Source organism: Haemaphysalis longicornis, unplaced genomic scaffold, assembly GCF_048455015.1.
Source record: "Haemaphysalis longicornis isolate Haplotype H1 unplaced genomic scaffold, Haemaphysalis longicornis Haplotype H1 scaffold_9, whole genome shotgun sequence".
NCBI lineage: Eukaryota > Metazoa > Arthropoda > Arachnida > Ixodida > Ixodidae > Haemaphysalis > Haemaphysalis longicornis.
This window is the reverse complement of record NW_027526460.1, coordinates 180,466-208,070: the sequence shown is the minus strand read 5'-3', so window position 1 is coordinate 208,070 and position 27,605 is coordinate 180,466. Positions and strand designations below refer to the sequence as shown.

At 52.0% G+C, this 27,605-nt stretch overlaps 1 long non-coding RNA gene across 1 annotated transcript; it reads left to right on the top strand.

The window, feature by feature from the left end:
• Nucleotides 1–1,058: 1,058 nt before the first annotated feature.
• On the top strand, nucleotides 1,059–27,312 carry LOC144152285 (uncharacterized). Its single transcript, XR_013319134.1, has 3 exons — nucleotides 1,059–1,190; nucleotides 22,688–22,918; nucleotides 26,753–27,312. It is a non-coding gene; the product is annotated as an uncharacterized LOC144152285 (long non-coding RNA).
• Nucleotides 27,313–27,605: the final 293 nt, after the last annotated feature.

Here is a 27,605-nt window from a genome sequence, read left to right as displayed (position 1 = left end):
CATTTATTTGCGTGCCCAGGAACAGCCGGGGGGGCCTTTGTGCTGGCGCACGGAAACAGAAACACACGAAACATAATGTACACATCTTTCAAATACAAAATAAAATACAAAAAAAACGAAAGGATAGCTTATGTTGAAGTTACGGAATGAAAGCCATTTAAGTGCATGAACTCAAGGATAAAAGACAAATGCAGAATAAGAAAAGTTGGCAGTTACGCCAATACAAACTCACAGACATGTTTGCGAAACAGAGTAGGACAATCATTAAATATATCAAGGTAATCCGAGTACCGATTGTACGTGCATTGCAGTCGGCACACAGGGCACAAGACACGCAGACAATTGGAGTTGCAAAAGGTATCATGTTTCCTGGTCCACTTTTGCGGCACATAAAGACGAACATGTTGTAGCAGCTCACCACAAGACACTATGCCGTGCATAATTTTAAAGAGGAAGAGAATACCAGCCTTGTTCCGCCTGGAAGTTAAGCATGATAGCGTCAATGAAGAGGGCGATCCAGGGTTATAATTACTACTATCGCCAAAGCGATGGTTGAAGATAGATATGAACTTATTTTGGACTCTTTCTACAAGCTTACGGTTTGTTTTACTCGTGCTGTTCCAGACAACAGATGCATATTCAAGCTGAGGACGACATATAGTTGTGTAGAGCTTGAGAAGAGAAATAATAATAATAATAATAATAATAATAATAATAATAATAATAATAATAATAATAATAATAATAATAATAATGACTGCATTTCAGGGTGTATAAACAATTTAAGAACCGTAACATCTCGTGTACGGTATCACTCCGCCTAAGCTACGGAGCCAGACGTCAACGGGCGCGCGCGTTTTGAAAGGAGATTGCTATGAGTGCATGATATCGTCTGCCTTTTCTCAGGTAGTTTTTTTGTCGTCGCTGCAGCAGTTTATAAGCATAATAAGTTCAAAAAATTACAGAAACGACCCGTGCCATGTTCAAAACATTCCCAGTAATGCCCTACTTGCACCACGCGGAGTAACATCCGGCTGCGCTGATGAGGCACCGAGCCAACTTCCGTTCCTCCCCTCTCGCTCCTCTCGATTCAATTTACCCGCCTTCGCACTGCTCACGCGCCATCTGTTGGAACAGCTCGCTTCTTTATCCCAGACGTCACACCACGGGTGGCAACAATTATTCCTTTGGTAAGACTATTATTTAGTGACACTAGGTAAGACCTGTTGTTGGGCGACTTGGTTCGTATTACAGAAAAATAAAAGATTTAGCGCAACGAAAGAGACGCGTTAGCGCCCGTCCCGTCTGTTCACCGTCCGTGTCTTTCGTTGCGCTTAATCTTTTTCGCGGAATTATTCCTATGCATCCATATGTGCAAACATGTATTCGGACTTTCTGTTGCGCTTGAAGCGCCTGCCCTGCGCGAAACGGAGTTGCGTTCTTTTTATTTGCGCTTATTTTTTCTTGCTTGTATTCCTAATCGTGTATTCATCATTGAAATAACGCGGGAATCACAGGTTCGGCGCTTATATTATTGCCTCAAATGCCACTGAGGTTTCCTTTTGCGCTAAATAATGGACATGTGTATGAGCTACGCCAGCAGTTTTGGTTGTTTGGATCGGGTCTGACTATAAGTGAACTGCATCACCTTTGGCCGGAACGCCGAGGGATAGACGGGCCAAAGTTTAAGTCGCTTTAAGTTTAAGTCGCACGAGAAGGTATCTAATAATGCGCTTGCAGCCTGGGTTCCCTAACTGAACCGACCGCTGTGGCACGGCCGCTGGATGAAAGGCGCACCTTGCGTGCGCTCTCATCCAGCGGCCGTGGCTGTGGCCAGCCGAGAATTCCGGCAGCTACCACAACCACACGCGCCGTCTTTGAGGAGGAATTGAGGCAAGGGAAAACGGCGTTCCGAGCGAGAGCAGCTCGGACACGCCTTTCACACTGCCCGCGGCGGCCAGGGGGCCAACGAACCCACCTTATCTGGCCTTCTGTTTACGGCTCTGCAAGAGTCACCCAGACCGGCCCTGCACTTGACTATCGCCTGCGGCCTTCCCTGATAAGCCTCGCCCGGCCGCGTTCAGATAACTCCTCGGCCTGCCGGGCACGCCAAGGTGACCCCCGAAGCGACGACCACCCGATCCCGCTTCTTGGGCGACCTGTTTGCTGCTCCTTGCGACACCGCCGCCGCCGCCATCGAAGAAACGCGCTCTATGCCCCCGCTAACTCGCGTTTTCTCTTTTTTCGCTGGGCATGCATAATCCCCTCTCGGAGGTGATCGAGTCCCAGAAGACGGCTCAGGTCGTGCGTCTATCGTCCTCGCGGGCTGGAATCCAGTGGCTGCGGTCTTAAGGAGTCTAACGAGCATAAAGTGGCTTTATCGCTCTCGATCAGACGTACGTTTACACCACGGTGTAAGATATACTTTTAGGTGTGGACACAGCAGCCCAAAAATCTGTCAAATAGAGTTGGTGGCTCCGGGGCGCCGCGCGTGGACTTTGATTGAAAGGACATCTGGTGGCAGAACTCTCAACTAAACTTCAAGTGACTGAACGACGACTGTCCGAAGCAAGGTGATTCGCATGCACCAGCGGCATGCGTGTAAAACAACCATGTTTGAGCTCCGTGTGAGCACGCGATCTTAACGCATAATTTATTGCATTGTTTAAAGAGCTGCGAGATTTCGGGCGTCCTAAGTTCATTAAGACGCGCGCGCAGCTCCTCAGAACATTGGACACCGGCAGTGAGTTTGACAACATCGATTCGTGTCCGCTGCTTCGGGCATGGACTTACCCCATTTGTGCAACGTCATTTACCACGAATTATCAGCGTACTCGCCGCCAGTTTAATCCATTTCACAAACTGCCTACTTTCCTTGTATGTCGGGGCGTTGTTCCGGCAGCGGACGTTTTCTTTTGCCGCTGCTTGTACGGAGTAGCTTGGGGGGCTGTAGCCAACGGTAAGGTCGACGGCACTGCATCGTTTGCGAGCGCGCACCTCTTCGACATTCAGTAGTACAGCCCCTCAAAGCACCAAAAAGGACCCTTTCGCGCAACCGCACTCTCAAAAAAATACTGACCGCCAGTAGCATCATTTTCTGCTGGGGATGGCTGCATTCATTCGTTTAGGATCGCAGGTAACGTTAATTCCTGTCACGTTTTCTTGCCATCCGTTGCCATAGGTACTCAATAAAACATTTGCACCCCATTTTTTCTTTGCGCAACCGTAAAAAGAGCAGCATAAAATCTCATTTGTGTGAGCGCTCAACGGCTACCGCGGCACACATTCCCTTCCGTTTAGTGTTTTATGCCTTCTTTTGATTGTTACCAACTCAACACACATGCTTAGGAAACGTTGAAACACTGGGGCGAGCGCAAAGGCTTTCGCACGGCTTTCTTCAAATTATCGTCTGCATCCCCGGCCGGCGGAACCAGCCAAGCTGCGGCGAACAGAAAGCGAGCAGACGACCGGTTACGGAAGCTGCCGAGAAGCCCGACAAGGAGCCGAAGGGATCCGAACACCTCCGAGTGGGCGGCGCTCGGGCAGCTTCTTTTCTCTGCCGCTGGAGGGCGCTGCAATCAACGGTCTCAGAATCCCGCGGCCTGGTGACATGCTTTCTCGACGTCACTAAGGCATATGACAATGTCCCACACGGCCGTATGCTGCAGCACATGAGCGAGCTGGCTATGCCATCCAAATGGATTGACCTTCTGCGGCGCTTATACACCAGCAACAAGGCAGTGGCATGCTTCGGAGAGGTCCACACAGAGCCAGTGGCAATACACCGGGGACTGAAGCAGGGGTGCCCGCTATCCCCGCTGCTATACATGCTGAATGTAGCGGGGCTAGAGAAAGCCCTTATTGCGTCGGGACTTGGTTTCACGCTGCCCTATTCTGAAGATGGACTCCCGCAAATGTGGACACTACCGGGGCTGGTCTTCGCCGATGACCTTGTCCTGCTCGCTGGAAGTGTGGCTGAGCTACAGGGACTTGTCACCGCCTCGGCTGAGCATCTGTCAACACTGGGACTGGCCTTCAACACGCGCAAGTCAGCGGTCCTGTGCTTCTCCGACCCAGAGGACAAAGCTCGCATTGTGCTGCGCCTGGCGGTGAAGAGGTTCCACCGATGCACAGCTATTGTTACCTTGGCATCACTTTCAACACCACTGGCGACAAGTATGCTACACACGAGGCTTTACTGAAAGAAAAGTCGAGACGCGCCAGCTGTATCCTGCGCAGACGGTGCTTATGGGGGTGCAACCGATACCTGTTGGTCCGTGACCTGTGGAAGTCGGTGCACGTCCCATGTCTCACCTTTGCGAACGCTGTGGTGTGTGTGTCGGCGCCAACACGGGGGTGGCTCGAGCGTGGTCAGCGAGAGGTGGGCCGCCTTGCCTTGGGCTGCCATGGCCGAGTGGCTGTGGAGGCCATACAGGGTGACTTGGGATGGTCAACGTTTGAGGCTCGCGAGGCCACCAGCAAAATTGCATTCGAAGAGCGACTCCGAGTCATTAACGACGAACGCTGGGCGCGGCGATTGTTCCGCTACATGGCATTCAAGGGTGTACGCACACAGTGGTGCAACCGCCTCTACAACCTCCGTCGAAAATTCGGCTTCACTACCTACCAGATCGAGGTGGGCCCGCCGCACAAGATCACGGAGAAGGTGCGCTCCAGGGTGAAAGAAGAGGAACGCGCTCACTGGCAGACCGCAATGCACCAAAAGTCTACCCTGGAACTGTACCGCAACCACAGGCAAGATATAGGCCGGATGCGTGACTACGACAACAGCAGCGGCAGCACATCCTCTTCGAGGCCCGTGTGGGGGCACTGCGCACGCTGCTGTACTGCCGGCACTACGACAGCACACCAGAGGTTCAAGCAGCAAAGTGCAGGGCATGCGGCGACCACGAGGAAAGCATGGAGCACCTGGTGCTGCACTGCCACAAGCTGCGCCCACCCGCCAGAGTCAACGCCACTATACAACAGGCGCTAGGGTTCGAGGACGGCGTCGACAGTGCCATGGACGTACACACGACGAAAGAGCGACTGCAACTCTGGCAGCGATCGGTTCGGCTGGGTGCGGCTGTGGTGACGGTGCAGTGAACGCACAAGTGAACTGCAGTGAATGGTGACAGTGCAGTGGACGTACATACGCATGCAGTGTACCATATGCACAAGACTGCAGGAAAACTGCTACCTTTAGTTTTCTCGCTGGTGGGGACGGGCAATGACTTTAGGCATTCAGCCGTTTTTCTTTCTTTTTATATGTATTTTGTTAACTTTTTCACCTGGCTTGGACATTTAGGTGTCTGCCCGATACAAAGGGTTTCTGGCCACAACGATGATCATCATCAGCGGCGCCAGTTTGGCGACTTTAGCAAAACGAAGACCACACGTTCGTTTTGTGCGCTGTGTCCTCACCTAATAATATATCTTACACCGTAGTTTACACTACATCCGCTTCCAAGAAATGTCCATCCGCAATACAATGTAGGGCGCCGCTTATAGCTCGGGCCCGTTCTTTATTGACCTCGGTTGCAGAGTGTCCGGAACTCGCAACCTTTGTCGATGCAGCCCAGTACGAGCGCACCGACTGCTTCGCAGTGGTTTCGGTCGACCATAGTGGCAAACTCCTATGTTCTGCCTCAGTTAGAAATGTATCGGCAACGGTGGCTGAGTGAATCCCCATTGCTATAGCAATGAAAGACCCATCGCGTCCACATATCTTCACAAATTCGCGGTCCGCAGCTAGGGCTTTCGCCTCGGGCTCGATCTCGCGAGAGGCAGCGGTCATCCTCAACAGCGAGGGCGCTGCCGGATTTCACACCATAAAATGGTTCCCGGCCCACATGGGGGCCAATGTACATCCCGATGTTCCCAACGCTAATGAGTTTGCCCATGACCGTGCGCGAGGTTTCGCTCACCGCGGTGGTCCCGGCGAATTCGCAGGCAGGCTCGCCGGGAGGTACAGGGACTCGCTCCTCACCTTCCACGAGGTCACGAACTTTCTCGGAGGACTTTTCCGCTTCCTCACCCTCACCTCACTCGACCGCAATCGTCGGCATTCATGATGCTCCAAACGGGATCTTTCCCTTCGAAGAGAAGGTTTAGCCACTTTTCGCCCAACATAGAACCGCATTGTCCGGACTGCGGAGAGGCGCACTGCTCACTAGCCCATATGCTCTGGCAATGTCCTGCGTTACGCGATGCAGAGTTCACCAAAGAGGACTGGGAGGAAGCCCTTAAGAGCGGCGACCTTTCGGTTCAGCTTCGGGCTGTCCAGAGGGCCTGCGAGAGGGCGGAGGGTCACGGCCTTCCGGTCCCTGCGGTCCGCGACTGTCACGGACTCCCCCTGAAAGGGGCGGTCCAAGGCAGTTCCTCAGGACCTGAATAAAGTTCTCTGTCTGTCTGTCTGTCTGTCTGTCTGTCTGTCTGTCTGTCTGTCTGTCTGTCTGTCTGTCTGTCTGTCTGTCTGTCTTTTTCGCTTTGCGAACCCTTCAAGACGCACTTTATTTCGTAAGCAGGTCGGAGAACGGCGCCAAGCGCCTAAATTTCACGAGTGTTGCTACCGAAACTAATATCGCTGCCATGGGACAGCCGGGCATCAGCATTGTCTTTGTAGGTAAGAAACTGAAGAATAAGGCGTCACGTGCTCTCAAATATACTGTACAAATATACAAATACATGGGGATACTGTACAATGCTGAGGTGCGGTTTTTAGATAAATTATTTCGATAACAATTGTTGGCACGTCTATTGCGCATGTGTGGATGTAGTATCATGTAGCTATAGATGTACGATGCTATCTTCGCCAATAAACAGTTGGAAGTGTAGCGCCTGTCCTTTGTCCTCTTTCTTCCGTGCGTTTCTTTGCGCTACTCAGTATATTCTTATCTTAAATAGAAGCCCACCGAATAAACCCAGAAGGCTGTTCGTAACACCAGCCGAAAACCAGGCTTTTAGCGCTCGCGATAACCGTTGGCATGTTCCTCATCGGAGCGGCGAAACCTGCCGGAACTGCTGGTGTTTCGGCAGTTTAGCCACGATGAGCGCTCGCCGAACAAAATCAGTAGGGCAGCCTCAAAGGCGAGAGCTAGATGGCCGATGCCTCGTTGAATTATTGTATACTTTGACTCACACTGGTGGCCATGCTAATAATGGTTGCGCCGCCATGCCGACAATCCCTTGAGATAGATTTTGAACTACCGCAAGTACATCATTTCACGCTCCGACAAGGCGGTTACCGTTCGCGCTTATCCATCTGCCGCCTCAAGCCCGCTTCCATCGAAGCCCCTGCCATCCGGCCATTCCAGCCTCAACACCACCGGCAGCTCCAATGTCAACCTTCTCCATTTGCTGGAAGCGCTGGGAGTGCGGTCGGCATGGCCCAGTCACATCTCTGTAGTTGCTTGTTGCCTGGTTGCTCTGCCACGCGTTCAGCTCGTTCACTCGCTCCCCCTCCCTTGTCGTTCGCATTTTTGAAAAACGTGAAATTTATTTTGGCTTTTCGACCGGGCACTGGCCTTGGGCAGGCCTTTCTTAAAGGAGCCATGAAGACAAAATACAAGTTGGGTTTATTAGAAACACTGCTTAGTCCCGATAACAATGATACCAATATCATCGCAATCTTCGAACAAATAACGGAGATATTAAAGAAAACGTGTGAAGCAGTCGCGACCCCCTAGCCAATTTCCCGCAACTTTTCTATGACGTCACAGAACCTTGTTTGTGCGATTGGCGGCCGCCTAACTGACCTGTCGCGACGACACATGACTGGACGTCTGTAATGGGGCCTCTAGTTCCATTTGACCGCATCACTTGAATGCTAACGTGCAGTTAACGCACTGAAAATTATGTTTTATTGTTGGCCCGTATGACGTCATTCTTGCTCATAACACGTCACTGTGGCGCAAAATTGGAAAGTTTTTAAATAATTCTTGCTTTTTTTCCTTAAAAAACATCTTTTGTGGCTCTAATGGAGTTGAGTGAGACACTGATTCCTAGTTCTTTCAAACTAAACAAAGTTTTATTTTCTCTTCATGGCTCCTTTAGGGGCCTTTTTTATAAAAGCATTTGTCAAGGTCTTTGTTCTTGATAAAGGCCGGTATTTAGGATACACACATGCGCACACGCACACATACATACATGATAAATTTTACTGCTAGGGGACGTTGTAGATGAAGCAATACTGAGTTGTTTACTGAGGAATTGCTGCGAGCACGTCTGCCTGTCTGTGCAACCCTATATCCAAACATAAACGTTTATGCCCCCAGAAAACGTACACAACACGAGAGGGGCTCGCGCATAGAATCACGAACACGGCTGCGCAGTAATACAACACATGCGCAAGTTTCGGGGTGATTGAGGGCTGCGACCCCGTTTAAATGCGGCCTCAAAGCTACCGCGCTGTCCCCAACTCAATAAATGGTATCCAGGTGAACCCCTTGATGGGTTCAATAATGTCCCCAGTCCGTCCCGTTCCCTTAACATCGAACCACTACTAAACGCACTTTGTCACTCCATTGCGCTGAACATCTAGGAAATATCTCTATGACGTTTGTTAATAGCCTTCTACTTTCATCATAATCATCATCACCAGCCTATCTACACCCACTGCAGGGCAAAGGCATCTCAGATTAATCTCCAATCCTGGTCCTGGTCCTGTGCCAACTGCGACCAATTTATCCCCGCAAACTTCTTGATCTCATCTGCCCATCTAACTTTCTGCCGCCCCCTGCCACGCTTGCCTTCTCTATGGATCCACTCTGTTACCCTTAATGACTATTGAAACGGTTCATTTAGTTTAAAGAAATGCTTTAAATGCTTTAGTCTAAAGAACGCGTACACGTGTTCGCAGTTCTGTATCAATGCTACTGTTTTACCCTCAAAAGCTGGAAGCAACAAAACTCGCTTGTATAAATCCAGCGCAATGAACGCAAAGATACAGCGTCATACCGGCTGATCCCAGCTCATACATCGCACTTGACATTCAATAAGCGACCGTGAGCTGTTTGGCCGTTTTCCACGTATGGCAAGTCGGGTTAATTGGTTGGTCGATCAACGAATGAATCATGAATGAATTAATTAATTAATTACTGTGAGTAGCATCTGTTGCTGCGTCAGATAGGGGATTCGCGCCCCTTCAGTACTGTTAAAACTATTTCGGTGACAATAATTAAAAACGCACACCGACCAAAAAGTCGTTTCGTCTCCCATTCGGGAGCCTAGTTCACAACGTTGTGAACATGTTTTTTTTTTCTTTTGTAAGCTTATAAACGTCTGTGGTCGGTGAGCGTTTTTAATTGTGTGTTTTCCCGCCCAGACGGGTCAACTATTGATTTCATGCTCTCGCGCTCCTGCTGTGATTTCGAAAGCATATACAGTCGAACACGGATACATCGAACACGGATACATCGAAATATTGTTTACATCGAACAGCCTAACCATCCCTTTGGAAATCCCATGAGCGGCTGCCTGGGCGCAGCAATGCTGGACGATGTCGGACGTCACTCAGCATTGCTAGCCTTTCCGAACGCGTTTCTCGCCGTGGCCTTCAATGGGCCGGGGCGCATCGGCGAGCGCCGGAGCGGCTTTATGGGCGCATTGTGCTCGTTATTTTGGAGTGTCGCTGCGAATGAGGACTTATCGGGTGCGTAGATATTGTGTGGCAACCTTCAGAGACTACGTACTTAGTTCCAAAAGATGGCCCATAATGCTTCTTGAAACGCTGTTAGGACTGGCGCCCGTCGCGAAACTCCTGCTCACGCGTTTCGTAGCTGTTTGACGGCATTTTTTTTTATTCCCACGTACACTGCGACCATGTATATCAAGAATGGCAACCGTAACCATTCCCGGCCCGACCCTACTCTTGTCACTTCTGAAGGCTGACAAGGCAATTCGAACCACAAATGGCGTTAGACAGAAACGAAGCAAGATCTCTTCCCGTGGTCATTGCTTATTCCCATCTTCACACTTCGCTTCCTTTCTTTGTTCCGGTTCAACCTCCCGCCCCTATTTGCCATCTGGCTTCATAAAGCTCAGCCCTCCACCTGAAAAGGTTGACGACTCCTGATATAAATGAAACGGCTTCGATCTGCGGGTTGCCACACTTTTATATCATGAGCATGTACGGATTCGTTCGCACACGGATCATTAACAGAGTTCGAAATAACGTCGAAGCTTCAGCCTCCGGCACAAGGCACGCCGGAGGTGCGATGAAAGGTGTTTGGTGCACTTCAAGTACTGCGGCACCTGCAGATATTCTACGCCGTGGAAAGCTGATGTGCGCTAGCGAAAACTAGAAAATAATCTGGGAGTCACCGCTTAAACATCCAGGCTGACTCGTTTAGTCGCGACGCACGCACGCACGCACGCAACGCGTAAACACAGTAGAATACATGTTTTACAACAAGCGCGCCAAGGTAGGTTGGTGTGGACTACACCACGCTTGCAAGCAGCCTTCCGTTACGGTCTGAATAAATCACCCTTGCCGATCTTCTTTGAACAAAATTCTTCCGTTAGAGAATGGCGATCCAGCGACGCCTGCGGGAAGCGGTGCATTGCGAAATGCCATGTTTCCTATGTACGAAAACTTCTAATGTCTCCGTAAACTTTAGCGCTTGCTCGAACGTCCTGTTTCATTTCGCGACGATTAACATGAGATCGACTGCATCGACAATGTTAAATTAGGACTGTTGCGCTCAACGCTTCTTGCGAACGACGCAGTGTCTGGACAAAGCCGAAACTAGAAAAGGCCAGTAGCGGCGAGTGCGACGCTGGCGCCATCTGGCTAGGGCGGGCCTATCTGGCTAGGGCGGGCCACGGCCGGACTGGAGCAGCGGCGAGCGCGCACTTTCATACGGCCTGCGCACCCAAGAAGGAACCAATACAGCAGATTCTTTACAGTGGGGGCGCTTCGAACCAACCCTCTGCCCTTCCAACCCGCCTTTCTGTTAGTCGACGCATCGCTTCTGGCCGAGCAGCTGTGTGTTTTTGACAGCGCGCTTCGCTGCCGGCGGGACGCTCAGCCGGACCGGAGCGTGAATAGCAGAATCACGTTTAGCTAAGCGATAACCCTATCTCCCTCGACGGGAAATCATTCGCGTCACTGGTCATGCCCTGTGCGTGTGCAAACCATGACATCATCCGAAAGGAAAAATAAAAAAATAAGAAATGATATTTCAGTCACGGAAAGTGCCGTGTTTATTTGGCTGTCTCACCATTTTCATATAATACAGTCGCTGATAAGATATGAAGACCTCGCATATTTTTCGTCATGCGCCCCGCGTTGAAATGTTTCTTTAAAATGTTTGATTCGGCGCTTCCGAATGATAATATTAGGCTGTTTGACCCTAATAGGCCGAAAATTCAGAAGGGGGTAAGGAATCAACGATTTTAAGAACGCCCATGTAAATTAACACTGGCAGGTATCACCTGTAGCCACGGCAGGGCTAGGGAAGCGGCAAATCCGCGCGCACCGCTCCTCTACCCCGCCCGTGCTGTGGGTCAACTGGCGAGGGTTTTCAGGGACCTTAGCGAGGGTTGGTCCGAAGCGCCACAAACTAGCGGCGGTGAAAGGTGGGAACTATACCCGAAGCGCAGGCCGTATGAAACTGCGCGCCCGCCGCTCCTCCAGCCCGGCCGTGGGCGGGCCTAACGGCGCGCCGCCGGCAGCCGATCGCGGTGGCCGTGGTTCGCGTGTATCGAACTCCCATCACGGGCGAACGCTGCGCCGCGAGTGAACTGCAAGTGCGCTTTTCCGGACGGGGTGATGCGATTATTATGATGACTTACCGCGGGCGTTTCTGCGATCGGTGAGAAGCAGGCAGTGTAGCGTCGCTTCGATGACCTTCACACCTGCTGGCACGCTTGCATAGGGGGCAGCCGCATGTTCGCCGGAACGCGGAAAGTAATTGGATGCGAACGGCAATAAAGGAGGAGGGGAAACAGACCGAAGCGCTAGGTTTCTCGCATTTTAAATATAAAAAAAAACACCATCCGGCGCCAGGTTTCGATTCGAGGACTCTACGGCCGCAGCGCGACGCTCTACCGACTAAGCCACGGACGCGACGCTGATATCAGTGTTAGTAACGCGCCTCATATCTTTAACGCATTCAAACTACGTCGTCAGCGGCGTGCGTTGGCGACTCAGCGGCGTTATAGCGGCTTGATAACTGCGTGGTGTACACGTGATACTACAAACCCGCTAGTTCTGCATTCTCTCACGTGACTGCGCCTCCTCTCCCTTCAGTCCGGTCGGCGCTTCGCAGCTGCGGTGCGCTGCGGTGCGGTGCGCTCCTCCTCTTCCCTGGCCCCCCGCTCCCCGCCGCCGCGGTCCCTTCTTTCGAGGGAGAGGGGGCCACGTTCCCTGGTGAAACAAGAACCACGGCCGCTGGACCTTGCGTGCGCTCTCATCCAGCGGCCGTGCAAGAACCATATGTGGCGCGCGCGCGGACCCCGCCGGTGGTCCCAGTTGACAGCCCCCGGCGGCGGCGGCGCGCGCTTTGCTTCGTCCATTCTCCCGCCACCAAGATTTCCGCAGAGGGTCAAACGAGGCGTGTTAAGCCGAACGTGATCACAAGAGGGTGTAAATGTAACTAACGGGCAAAATGCCACCAAACTTCAACAAACTCCCCCTCATAGCATCACCCCGTGCTTCGCACTTCCTCATACTCCCCTTCGGGGAAATGCGGAGGAATTTTTTTTTTCTGCTAAGTGAACGAATCAAAATTGACGGCATGATATGTAAATGTTTCAGGGTAGCCCTTGGACTCCCTCCAAAAACCTCCAATGACCGCCTTCTTGCACTGGGTGTCCTCAACTCATTGACGAGATAGTTGAGGCGCAACGCACCGCCCAATTAGAAAGACTCACTAAGAGTCACACCGGTCGGCACTTGCTTGCTTCCTTAGGCCTTTCACCACCCACCTTCAACTATCAGCAATTGGTAGACATCCCTCCTTCCATCCGCCAGACGCTCCGAATCAAACCTCTTCCGCGAAATATGCATCCCGTACACAAGAGATGAGTATGATGGGCACTTGTCCGGAAAAGCGCACTTGCAGTTTACTCGCGGCGCAGCGTTCGCCCGTGATGGGAGTTCGATACACGCGAACCACGGCCACCGCGATCGGCCCGGTAGTGGTTTAAGGTCTCAACTCCTGGTCCGGCGTGGTCGTGGCTGGGCCCAATCGATGGCGGACGTCGTTAGCAAACGATTGGTAGTGTTTCCAGCGAATCAGGTACTCGGTGTCCGGTAATATCACGCCTTTTAGCCAGAGCCCATCATACTGATCGGGCGCCACCGGCTGCCCACTCATACTGCCCGGCTGCCCGCTCATACTGATCGGGCGCCACCGGCTGCCCGAGCGCGCCGGTGGCGCGGCTAAGCCTTGCTCAGCCTTGCTCAGCTGGGATTACCACCGCCGTGAGTGACGGGCTCCGGCCCGATTTCCAGATTTCCTAAACATGACAACACCACCGCAGGGTTCTTCCACGACTATGGAGTTTGACCAGCTCAGCGGCCGCACTCTCCACAAACCCGGCCCATGGCAACAAATCCTACGGGAGAGGCAAAATCGTAAGCAGCAAGCGGTTTCGCCCGCATCTGTCCGCAAGCCCAACCTCCGTGGTGATGTAAAGCCACGTCTTCCCGCCAACGATTTCAAGATCGTATATCGTCCTCAGGCCGGACTCCGCGTTTCTTCTTGGAGTGAGCGGCAGTTTGCACAAGCCATCTGCCAAGCAAGCAAACTTCCTGAACGGACATTCTTCTCCAGCGTAATTATCCAAACCCAAGTTACGCAGAACCTGATCGTCGCGAGCACACCCGACGAAACGCTAGCTCTAACACTCTGCGAAGTGACGACCATCCAACTGGGGGCAACGACCCAAGAGCTCACCCCCTACCTTAAACCACTACCGGGCACGACTAGAGGAGTCATCACCGGCTGGGTACTACGAATGAACAACTGCAGCACATACTGGCCACCAACGGGCCGCGCATTCTACACGCCGGACTACTCGGCACGTCGACCGCCGCCGTAATTACCTTTGAAGGCACCCGTGTGCATAAAAGCATACGGCATCCTTACACGCTGTCGACCATACCGTCAAACTATCCAGTGCTGTGCTCTCTGCGGGGAGATGGGCCCAGTGCCGGATTAAGGTGGGGGCTATGGGGGCTGCAGCCCCGGGCCCCACAGCTTCAAGGGGCCCCCCGCATCCGGTCCCCGCTCGAAAGTTTGTAAAAAGAAATGTCGATGAGCATGCTTCGTTGAGGGGGTCGGCTGAGATCCCGGCTGTCGGATAGAAATCCGACGGTCGGGGGCTCAACCTCCGCGTCACACTGATGCGGACTTATCCATAACATATAGGGACGAGCCTGCGTAACCCCGAACACAGCACTGGCGTTTATTTCAATGCAATTTCTTTATTTTGCTCAGACGTTCCTGAGAAAGATTCCCGGAATAAAAAAAAAAAAATGAAGGACGCTCACACTAATGCGTAACACTTGAAGTTAGCGAAGCTGGGCGCAAGATTCCCGACCATCACGACCGTTTAAGTTCACGATTGCAGCCGATTTGCTTCTTCTTAGCTACTGCAACGACCTTTACTCTATCTTTGTTACTATAACAGTGGAGAGGCAAATCGAATAAGCAGAACGAATGAACGGAACGCGCGCACTTGAACTGGGCGCCCACAAGTGCAACGTGTACCGTATCACATTTTCTGTCAAACCAGGTGGCGTGATTCCTCTTCTTACAGACACAGCCGAGTGAGTAAGCCGTTTGACTCTCGGATACTAACTCGCTCTCACAACGACGACTGACCCTAACTCCGTTGATCTACCAGACGCAGGTCTGAATCCTGCCGGTGCCGGTGCCGGTGATTTAATTTCCGTACACTGTTATACTGAGTTTGTTGAAACGCCAGAATCAACGAATTGCTAAACAGCTTCGCTGTTTAAAGCTTTGTACACAGCTTGATGGCGCCCATGAACCCACTAGAAATAGAAGCCCCAAGCCTGGCTACGGGCTTTTAGGCAAAGGGCGTTTCGTAGAGTCTTTTTGTTGCACAAACCTTTCAGTATACGGACGTTTCTGTGCACGGATGTTTCCGCGCAACAAGTGGTTTAGGCGTGAGCATAATTGACTTATTTCTGTAGAACATTCGGGACTTTTTAAATACAAGGGGCATTCAATGCAATAATTGACAACTTGAGCACAGGATACTGGCTCTAAAATCTGCGTGCGCCAGTTTTAGGCAGCAATTTCAGGGTATAGGTCTTGACAATGACGTTCATAGCTATGACGACTTTGTCAGTCAAGGTAGCGGGTTTGTGAAAGCGGAAAAGTGCGATCTCGACGAGTTTTTTTCACTACCTGCAGAATTGGAGTTTTCAACACAGAAGCGCGGGCGGTCTGCTCAAAATGTTACAGCAAGAAAAATGTGTTCGTCGTAATGTTTTTATTCCTCTGGGGTTATTATCTATTTTTGTAACAAACTCCGGGACCAAACTCCTTTTTTTTCAAAACTGTTTTTAATTAAAAACTGCTTACGCTATACCTGTAAAAAGATTTGAGGTTTTTAGCCATCATGTCGATCGTAAGGGGACTGCTGAAAGATGTTTATTTTGATGAACCAATTTGGGAATTTGTGAGTGTGAAAAGGTATAACGTGCAGTTTTAAATTTTCAACTTGTTCATGCTTTATCTTAGTGCTAGTTTGTCCCATTTGTCTGTTTTCTTACCAATGTAGAGTACGAAGGAAATCGTTCTTTGTTTCCATTTTGTCACGAGTGATTGAGACAGACGTGACAGCTTTTCTAAAATCTATTAAGTGTATTTATTTAGAAGCGAAGTCATTGTACATGATTCGTATGGCGATTTCAATGTTCAAAGGGAGCGCCTGTACATACGTGTTGTTGAATTTTATGCATTTATAAGAAGGCTTAAAATGTTTCGAAGAAAATGCTCTCGCGTTCTTTGGCCTGCGATGTGTGCCAGTGAGGCATTTTGGTTATTGTGAATTTGTGATGAACTGGCGAATAAACTATACTGACGGGCACATCAGGTAAAAACTGTTTAATAATATTACGAAGGAAACCAAGAAATAGGTTTCCGGAAACCATTGAAATTGTGTATATTTTTTCCCTGATCAGTGAGCGTAACATGTGGGATTCGAAGACTTCAACGTTTTAATCCACTCATCGTTATCGTCATCATCGTTATTAGGTCCCCCACGATTAACTCAATGGGCCCCAAGGAAGTAGGTAGCCCCGGGCCCCAAAAAGTCCTAACCCGGCACTGGATGGGCCATCGGCAGGACATCTGCCCAAACCCCGAGGCCATCATCTGCCCAACCTGCCACTTACGTGATCCCCCCATCGGACATCCATGCACCCCGACTTGCCAACTTTGTGGACTCAACCACCTTACGGCCAGCCGTGAATGCCGTAAGAAATTAAAACCACCACCACCACCCCCTCGCCTAATGCCTCGGAGGAACGCCCGCACCAACCAAGGACTGGCCCCTGCCAACAGCTGGCCTTCCCTGGACGAGACCACCCAACCTTCACCACTCAAGAAACCCGCCAACAAGGTACGCTGGTCAGCCGTGGCACTTGCTCCACCCACTGCTCACCCCTCACCTATCTTAACCACCCCAACTCCGCCAACCGTCCCTGACCAACGCATCCACCAACTAGAACAGGAAAATGCCAGCTTAAAACAGCAACTCGAGGCCACCACCAAACGTACCGTTGCCCTTGAATCATGTATTGAGCAATTGCGTGCTCAAGTCGACAAATTGATCCACAACTCATCTCACGCTTCTGCAACGCCCATGGACACACAGCCTGACGAAGAGACCACTCCCCGCGCGCTCACCTCAGCCCCCACGGACCTTTCCCGCATTGAGCGACTTATTTACGATATGGGCGAACACATTAATGGCCGTCTCAACAGCCTTGACAAACGCCTTCAAGCCCTCGAGGACAGCACGCGCATTATTAAAGCACGCAAAAAGCCCAAGATCCGTCAGTTGCCCCCGGAATCAGAAGACACATGCTCGACCATCCCATCCGATCAAGAGGAGTACGAAGGTGCGCTTGATACCGAACAACAACAACCCACCACCTCCGCCCAAGCTACAGCTCGACTATGATCCCACCTAAATCTCCGGCTCTCACTATCTGGCAATGCAACTGTCGTTCTTACCGCAACAAACGCCCCTCCTTATTAGCATACGCCCAACAACATTCCCCAGATATTATAGCCCTGCAAGAAGTGGACGCGGCGCCAATCACCCTTCAGGGTTACAAGTCTCACCAGACTGAACCCACCTCCCGCACCGCCATCCTCATTCGTACTGCGCACGCGGTACAGACCCATTCCTTACTGACGGACCTTGACTGCACCTTTGTGGAACTTTTACCTCCGAAGAAAACGCAACCAAGCTTATACATACTAAATATCTACAGCACCCCCCGACAACCCCTTCATGGCATCCAAGCCCTACTACAAACACTACGGCAACGGACCCGTGGCCACCGACTTATTCTTCTTGGTGATTTTAATGCCCCCCACACGGCGTGGGGATACCGCTACGACACTCCTAAGGGCCAGCGTCTTTTCCATGCCCTCCAACAACAGCATTTTCACCTGTGCAATATACCAGGTCTCCCCACCCGTATTGGCACAAGCGTTACCAGGGACACTACTCCAGACCTCACGCTCACCCACAACGTCCCGCATGCAGTATGGTCCCGCCACGACGAAACCCTGCATGGGCAGTGACCATCACATCATTCAACTCACGATATCGCACTACCGCCCCAAATCACCCTCAATTGGCACGGCCCGAATCACCAATTGGAAAGAGTTCCGTAAACAAACACCGGCTCAGAAAATTGATTGCATCGACACATGGACAACTAAATTACTGGACCTCTGTCGGCAACACACTACCACTGTCAACCTAACGCAAGAATCCCCTGCGGCAGACTCTCACCTCCTCCACATATGGGAAGCTCGCCGCAGCCTCACCAAACGGTGGAAGCGCAATCGCACTAACCGTAAGCTTAGGATCCGCATTGCAAAGCTGACGGAAGAGGCAGAGAACTACGCTCGCCAGCTCAGCCGGCAGAACTGGGCAGAATTCTGTGTGAGACTTCAGGGTACCTTGGGCACCCGCCGTACCTGGCACCTGCTCCGCTCCCTTATGGGCAAGACGGAAACCAAGGCTACCACACACCATCACATCAGGCGCCTCATCCACTCCTACCCCGGTACGGAAGACCAGCTGCTGAGTAGTCTCAAGCAGTCCCTCCAGGAAGACCCCACGCAACCCCCAGCCCGCTACCCGCCCTACAAGGGGCCCCCTAATTCCTCTCTCGACGCCCCATTCACGCTGCAGGAGCTGGAAGCTGCACTCCTGAAGCTCACACGAAACACCACCCCAGGCAATGACCAAATTCCCAACAAGCTTCTCCGGAACCTTGATCACGCAGAAATTGACCATCTCTTAGATTACTATAACCACCATTGGGCTGCTGGCACTCTCCCCCAGCAGTGGCGGCATGCGGACATTACGCTGGTCCCTAAACCAAACAAACCCATTACCACCGCAAACCTTCGTCCCATCTCCCCCACGTCCTGTGTTGGCAAGCTTTTAGAACAGATGGTTCTTAACCGCCTCACTCCTTACATCGAGGACAACGGTTACCTCCACACTACCATGTTTGGATTCCGCCCGCACCTTTCTACTCAGGACATACTCTTACAAATCAAAGCGGATATCATCGATCACCTCACCAGCTCGAGCAAGAAGTCTATCCTTGCCTTTGACATTAAAGGTGCATTCGATAACGTCACACACGAGGCCATCCTCAAGGGACTAGCAACCACAAACTGCGGTCCGCGAATGCACGCCTATTTCACTGCATTTCTCCAAAACCGCACGGCCACCGTCCGCCTCGGGCATCTAAGATCCGCGACTTTCACTCTCCGCTCCAGGGGGACACCGCAAGGATCAGTGGTGTCTCCGCTACTATTCAACCTAGCGATGCGAGAGTTGCCACCATTACTTAGCGCAATCCCTACGGTCAATCATGCTCTGTATGCTGATGACCTTACACTGTGGGTGGCACAGGGCTCCACCGGCCGGCAGCAGGATTCGCTCCAAGCTGCTATTGATGTCATTCAGGGGTACCTGCAGGAGAGGGGCCTCAAATGCGTCCCAGGAAAATCTGCGCTCATCACACTGTGCGCTCGCACGTACAAGAAACGCACCGACCCAATTCCAGATCCTGACCTCTTCATCGACAACCACCTAGTACCCAATGTCGCCTCACTAAGAATACTAGGACTAAACATCTCTAAGAACGGTAGCGGGTCTAGCACCATCCCCCAACTCCAGCGGACGCTCACTCAACTCACTCAACTAGTCCGCCGTGTTGCCCACCGTCGGTTCGGCCTTCAAGAACACGATACGGTTCGCATCATTCAGGCATTACTGACCAGCCGCCTTATGTACGGGACCCCATACCTGGCCATCAAACCTTCGGAGCGAGACAAGCTCAACGTGATCATTCGCCAGGCTTGTAAGACCGCGCTCGCCCTTCCGCCCACTACATCCACCCGCAAGTTGCTCCAATTAGGAATCCACAATACCTGGGAAGAACTTCTTGAAGCGCACAAGCTGTCACAGCAACGACGCCTTCTCCTTACATATACGGGGCGCTGCACTCTTCAACGCTTGGGTTATGCCACTCCCCCAGCCGACGACTGTCCGGTTGGCATACCGCCTGATGTCCGGAATCGAATCACGGTGGCTCCTGTTCCCAGAAATATGCATCCGGAATACAACGTCGCCCGCCGAGCTACTCGTGCGGCCGCGTTGCACCGGCTACATTCCACTAGCTCCATCACTCGGTACACGGACGCTGCCCGCTACTCCACCCAGCGAGCTTTCGCCGTTGCCGTTGTCGACCACCGCTTTCAACAGCTTTCGGCAGCCACTATCCGCACCACCACTGCCACAACGGCCGAAGAAGCAGCCATTGCGCTAGCAGCCACTACAGCCAAAGACCACGTTACCGTACTTTAATGACTCGCAAGAGGCATGCCGCCGATATCTTCGCGGCCGAATTACTCCCACAGCTCTCCGCATCCTTCAGGCTAACTACGAACTACCCGACATCCAACTCATCTGGGCACCCGGCCACGCTGACCTCCCCGGAAACGATGCGGCCCACGCCGCTGCCTGCGAGTATGCACGCCAGGCCGTCTCCGACCGGCAGTCTCCTTGCCCAGATACCCCTCTCACCCCCCCTGATCTCCTCACCCACTACCGCCTCAGCCGCCGCAGATATCCTCCCCCTCACCCTCGCCTTAGTCGTCTCGAAGCCACTACCCTCCGAAGGCTATACTAACTCTTACCCCCACCGTACACTCCTCCACAAAATGTACCCTACCCAATAATACGCGACCTGTGCCTACTGCCCATCCCCTGACACCCTATACCACCTGGTATGGGAATGCCAGCAATCCCCGTCTTTAACTCCAATCCCCAACCCTACTTACGAGCAGTGGGCGGACCGGCTGACCAGCTCGGACCTTGCGGCGCAACAAGAAGTCATCGCTAGAGCCCGGGCAGCCAGCCAGGACCAGGGCATCCCGGACTAAGGTTGCCCCCCACAGGGCTGGTGCCCCTGCCATCTAGCACCAAATTTGCTCGTTTTTATTAAACGTTTATTTCTCTCTCTCTCTCCCGTACACAATGAGGATCCCAGACTGGCTCGCGCGAAAGCCCTTGAAAAGGCGTGCCCTCCAGGCTCCCCCACGCTATACACAGATGCAGCAACCTATCCTACCAGAGCGGCTGCTATAGCCACGGTGGTTGACTCGAAACAAGTCCAGCTGGCTTCCGGCTCCTTACCTACGACGTCCCCCACGGCGGGAGAAGAGATCGCCATCGCGTTGGCTGTGACCCACAGTCCCCACCTTCAAACAACTATTATCAGTGACTCTAAATCAGCCATCCTAAATTTCCTTTACGCAAGAGTTTCCCCAGCAACTTTATGAGTCCTTTTGAAGGCACAGAACATTCGATCCCGCTCTTTCACTCTCGTCTGGGCTCCCGCCCATACCGCGTTACCTGGAAACTCAGTGGCCCACGAATCTGCTCGAGCTTTGGTCTTCCGGGGGCTCGATGGCGCCGCCAATGATAGTGAGATATTCACTCTACGGGACAGGCTGCACACATACGGGGACATCATCGCCCATTACCGCTTGGAGCGTGCCATTTTTCCTCCTCCTCATCCATCTCTATCCCGATCCTTGGCGGCCATCTATCGGCAGCTCCAGACCCGCTCCTTCCACGCCCCTGCCATCATGTCTGCGACCTTTCCCGACACCTACGAAGACGCATGTCCATATTGTTCGGTCCCTCACGCATCGTTATCCCATATCATATGGGCCTGTGATAGCATCCCACTATCCAGGCAGCGATCCCATCCCCTTCTCCTTACCATCACCAGCGAGGCGCGCTGGGAGGCCGCCCATGCGTGACCCAAACCCCCAAGTTCAAGAAGACCTGGCCTGCTTGGCCGAAGGCACCGGACCCCTGCCCAGAAGGGGCCCTGCTGCCCGATGGACGACACAGAAGAATAAACTTGTTCTGTCGGTCTGTGTGCGTGCTTGAGCCAGTGGTTACCAGTGGTGGCTCGCGCAGGGCGGCGTGGTGCGTGTTCATGTTGTCCGCGGCACGCGTTTCGGAGCCATAGTCTCGAAAAAACGGAAGAATTTGGATTTAGCGACGAAAGCGGACAATATTCGACGGGTAGAGGCCTTCCAAAAGAAGTCGGTTGCAGAGGTATTCGAAATTGCTCGCAGCATTTTTGAGCGTTATACACCGCATCAAAACTGACGTAAAGGGCAAGGCAGCACGTTCAGGGCGTGGCGTGTCGTGTGCGCAGCTGCTTTGTTTCGCGGCTCCAGACGAGAGGTTTTCGGATACCGAAGACGGCGGCGCTGAGTGCCTCAATAGCAAATTTGTAGGGCTGTCAGCATTCCCATGCGCCATTTTTAATAATACAACGGCACTAGAGTTCGTTAGTGCTGACGACGACGTGCAGGCTATGGCGGACATCACCGATGCCGAACTGCAGCGGGCCCTACCAGCGGGCTAGACAACGTTCTCAACCGCCCACTTCAGCCGAGTGTGCGTCAATGTTCAGACTCGCCACTGTTGCGGCACAGGGCACAATGCCGAATTTCGTCATTTGGACGGCGTTTGCAAGCTTGAAGGCAGTGCGATGAACCTCATTACGCAGAAGTAGTGAGAGAATCTCACGAACTGTTTTCATCTTAAATAAAGTGCGCTAGTCGTCGCTCTGTGGTTCGAATTGTTCGTGATGTGAGGAACAAATCGGCAAGCTGCCGCTTGTCACAACATTTGAAAGCTCTCATTTATGTGCAGGGTCATCACATGATTTCAGTCCCGCATATTTTATATTTCGAATTATCGATATATCGAACTACTTCGCGGCCACCTTGGAGTTCGATATATCCTGTTCGACTGTATTAACAAGTTAGGTTTGTGCTGAAGCTTTTTTTCTTCTGCTTACCGATGCTTACCTATCGACCTTTCCCTCATTTCATTCCCTTATCTCCGCACATAGGCGTCATCCTTCAGCCTCGCAGACACGCGCAGAACTATGCCGGCGCTGCCGAGTGCCCGCCGACTTCGGTGCGGACCGGTCGTCTCGCGTCTCGCGCCGCTCTTCTCCGGCGGCGACCCCGTTCTTGGCGCGTGGAAGAACTGCAAGGTGGCGGCAACGTGCGGAGTCCTCGTTTGGCGGTCGACGTTACGGACGGCCGCTGCTGCCTGCCGGTTCTCTAGCGGAATCAAGGTGACGACTCTTGACGATTTTTCTTGAAGGAGCCACGAGGACAAAATTTGAAGGAAATAGCCTCCGGTAAACTCATTTAGCACCGTTCCCGACAAGAAATGCGTTGTGCTCGCCGAAAACACGCAAGAAAGATAGAAAACAAATTTCGCCCTACAGTGACAGGAGTTACGTAATATGGACAAGCATTGAAAACAGTTGTGGATGTGTTAGGTGCATGTTAACATTCAAGTGGTACGATCAAACGGTACTTATACTGGCCCACTTTCACGTTTCTTGGCGGTGGCTGATGTCGGCGGCCGAGAACGCACAAACAAGGTTCTTTAACGTTGTAGAGGAATCGGCGGAAGTGCTTCATGTGTTTTCTTTAATATCTCTATTATTTGTTTAAAGTTTGCCGTAAAATTGGTATCTTTCTTATAGGGACAAATCAGCCTTTTAGATGCACCAAAAGTTTATTTTGTTTTACAGTGTTATTACCAGCCATTTCTCGTCCCTATACTTCATTTACTTCGGGGAAAAATACGCACAGAGAAAGAAAAAAAAAAACAACTCTTGCCTCTATTGGCCCCGAGTAGTGACTCTAGCCCCGAGGACATACCGTGGCGCCACCTACGAATGACGTCACTTGTTGGACGCCGGGTCGGGTTGTCGTCTGCTACAACCCATTTCCTGTGCGTATGCGGCCGTGTGTTTTTATGTGTGTGTGTGTCTGTGGCCACGGTACCCCCCCCCCCCCGCTCCTTGTGGATTTGATACAAATTACCCAAAAAAGTTGTCTGCAACCCGAATAATCCGGGCGAGCAATCAGCGACTCGCTTTTTCCCGGCGACACCGCCGCGCCCCACAGCTCGTACGCAGCCAGCTATACGCCAAGGACGATGCAACTGATGCCGAGAAAAGTACACTGTAAATTCATGATGAAATACTTGCGACGTGACATGTACGAGACTGTGTGTGCAAGGAAACACCTTGTAACAGCGACGGAAGCGCGTCGCTCACTTGTGATCTCACCGCGCTATATACTGCTGGCCTTGCCCGGTAAATGAATGAGTACGTGAGAACGGTGATCGGATTGCTTCGCCGCGGATGCTTAAAAGTACTGCTATGATGCGCAGTTGGGCTTAAGCAGTGCCTATTATCCCTACAATGTTTTTCATAGTTAGTCCCGGATTTGATTAACGATCACTGCCGTACTGTACTCTGCACGGTTATATGTTTACTTTTTTCGACAACTTGTCCGCAAATGTATAATTTTCAACGCCTGCGAGCGGGTTTGGACATGGCTATATTTAGTTTTCATTAGGACTTCGGCGTGGGAATGTATAATTGTAACGTGGGCTCTTTTATGTTTACAGTGAGCCTGCCTTCCTCTAGCATCAATGAAACTAACGATTGCTCACAGAAAACGAGGCTGTGTACAAGGCGAAACACGTCGTTAATGAATTCGGATAATGGGGAGTTTTAAAATAGGAGAACCGAGCGTTGGGGGCCCCCCAAAGGGATTGGGGAACCCAAACGCAACACGCGCGCGCGCTACGAAAGGGTCTTCTCGAACAGCTCGCCGCCGGCTTCGGATGAGCGTAATCGAATGTTGGGAACTTTAGGCTTAACGTCGCGGCAAATATTTCTTCGCCGCTATCGTTACAGTTATAGTGAACTAGAATACTATAGTTACAGTTGCGAATGAGAGTCCCTAATACAACTTTTCACTTCACTGTCACCCTCTTTCTTGTATGTGTAACTTTGTATCCGCGTCCGTTTAAGCGATCGATGGTCAAGAACCTGCCACGGCCTCGGCCGATGCGTGCGCGCAGGCACATATCCTTCGGCCGCTCGCCGCACCGCGCGTGAACGGGCCGGCGGTGCCGGGAACGACCTTCGGGGACGGTCGGCGTAGATCGCGGCAGATACTTGAGCATCGCTTTGAAAACCACAGCTGATGACACTACCTAGCACAATTTTTCCCCACTCTAACATCCACACTCACCGCTGTCGAATTACTTTTCCACAACTAGCGTGATTTTAAAAAGCGGCGACAAGTTGTTGCTGCCGCGACCTGCGTCGGTTCGAGCTGCTCCGTCGGCCGTGCGGGCAGGCACGGCGGGTGCGTGTGCTTCTGCGAGCAGTAACCGCTTCATGATTTCCTGCTTTATACATTTGTTGAAAACAAGGGAAATCTACAAACTTAGCTTGGCGATCATCGTAGTCTACATTGTTGATCGGGGAAACGAGCCGCAGCTTACGCTTCGGTCGCACACGTACGCCACCACGCTCAAGTTGTTTGCGGAGAATGTACCATAGTTGATACGGTTATAAAAACCCCATGACGTCAAACTGCGCTTGATGCACTGAGAATTAACTTTAAACGACGGAAATTAACACGAAAATATTTCTAGAAAGCGCGTCCTAAGCTAAGTGTCACGCGCTGCAAGCCAACTGCGCAGCAAGGTAGGAACGGTGATCCTACAAGTGACGTCAAATAAGGTCCCTTAACGTCAAAACGATCGCAGCGCCAGCCTCTCCAGTGGTGGGCCTCGCGGCCAATAACTATACTGTGTGCCCTATAACCCCGTTTTTTCTTTGCACAAGCCGTAAAGAAGTCAAACCACAGCGGGCACGTGGTGTACTGATTCAACCACGCGGAAGGTGTCCCAGACGAGTTACGAAGAGCGGTCAGATAGATGGCGCGAAGTTCGAAGCAAGTAATCTAACTCAAATTACGCTCCTACTATTCACAAAGCACTTAATGAGGCGTTGAATAACGTCTAATCAGGAGTTGGAGCTGCTGGATGGTGCTACCGCTTCTGGACTTGTTTATGCATGTCAATCGGAAGTGATCGGTGTGATAGGTAGCGTATAGATTGCTTGCAAATCTTTCTGCACATTTCCCAGCCGGTGCTGCTGGCGAAAGAAAAACGCGGCCATTCTCGATTGAGGGAAAAGTGAGACACGAAAAAAGGCGCAGCCGTGAAATGTCTGGGCGATGTCGCTAGCAAGCCCCTTTCGATAAGAAGGCCGGAAAGAGAAATAAAACAAACGCCCATCTTGCCACCGCCACTATCTGAGTCACGTGCCGTTTCGGCGACTGCAAGCTGGTGTTTTTACACTCGTTGCTGTCCGCAAAGTTGTAACACGGCGTGTTCATGCGACAGCTCTCTCCATGTTTGGACGGCGGTGATCAGGGGCAACAGGCAGGGCATGTAGAGAACAATGGCAGCGCATTTGACCTGACTGCCAAGTTCGGCTGGCAAACCTTCCTTGTCAACTGTTACGATGACGAATAGGCATGGAGGAAAGAAAAGTTTAGGAGGGATCATCACGTGACAATCGTGAAGCCTAGTCATAAAAAATAAAAAGGAAAGACTGATGGGAGGTGTTCTATTCACGTGACAGGCAAGCGGTAGTTCTTTGCGCCTCATGTGGCCCTTCGCCGACGCAGCGTGCGTGCGTCTATCCGTTTGGTTACCGGTCCCGTCCGCGTATTCGAGTTTCGGCGACGCGAGTCGTTGCGCGCAGCTCTGCCTGCAACCCGAAACGCGCAGCGGCCTGATCGTGCGGGCAGAGTGGTCGGACGGGAGAGGCAGAAAACATCTTTGTTTACTGAGCTTTCGGACCCGTCGAAGTTCACGCCGCAGTCGGAGAGTTGTGTGCCGCCGCCGCGTGCAGAAGTGGAGATGATCTTTTCAACTTTGCCACTCAGGCAGCAAAGTTGAAAAGATAAACCATTTCAACTCTTTCTTTAACCATTTATTGCCAAGGCGCAGTCAGTCCACAATTCAGCAAGGTCCATCCCAGGCGTAATCTAGCATTCGTTTTTTTTTTTTTTTTTTTTAGATACGTATCGCACCGATCGAGCGGTCCTCAGCGGACAAACAGCCGGCGTACTGCTTGCGACGCGAGGTGGTCACACCCAACATAAGGGTTCTGAACCCTTTGTTTTCCAGTGCACTGAAGTAGATAAAAACGTACCACCACTCCGGAGCACCGAAAAGGCGAACGTATGCAAAAGCGCGCGCGAGCGAAACCAAAGCTAGTCTCACCACCTCCCCGCCGACACGACACTCGTTACGCGAGATAACTCAGCAGAATGCCAAACGCAAACGTCACAGCACACCTGGCAAACACCGCGCAGCTGTAGGCCGCTCCATGCTTGTGAATGTTTACGGCGGCGCGTTCGAGCGATCAGAAGTGAAATTCGGCTTGCAGCTCGTGTGGGTGCTTCTTAAGAATGCGATCGAAGTCTCGCCTTGCTTTGAACAGCGACAGTGGCAGTACTTCCACGATACGAAGCTTGGAGCGCAACGCTGGCGAACAATCTTGTACGGCGCCTTGGGCGACGGCGCTCGCCTCCATTTCCACCGGCAGCCAGCCGGAGCCACTAAATGCTACCGCCGTCCTGAGCGTGGTGGATTTTCCATAATGCATTGCGCGGGAGGAGCCCGAGGAGAGGAGAAAGCGGCTTCAGAGGAGGTTGGCTTGCCGAAGCTGGGCCGCCTGACGTCGTGCTCCCTCCTAACATTACTAACATTTTTCTTCTCGCCGGGTGGCGATCGCCGGGTGGAACGATCGCCGGGTGGCGCTGCACTCTCCCCTCCGGGGGAGTACGCCGGGGCGGCCGCCGCTTCGGCATGTGCTTTTTCGCTGCGCGCGTGCTTCATTTCTCGCGCAAGGAAGAGGGCTGGGTAAA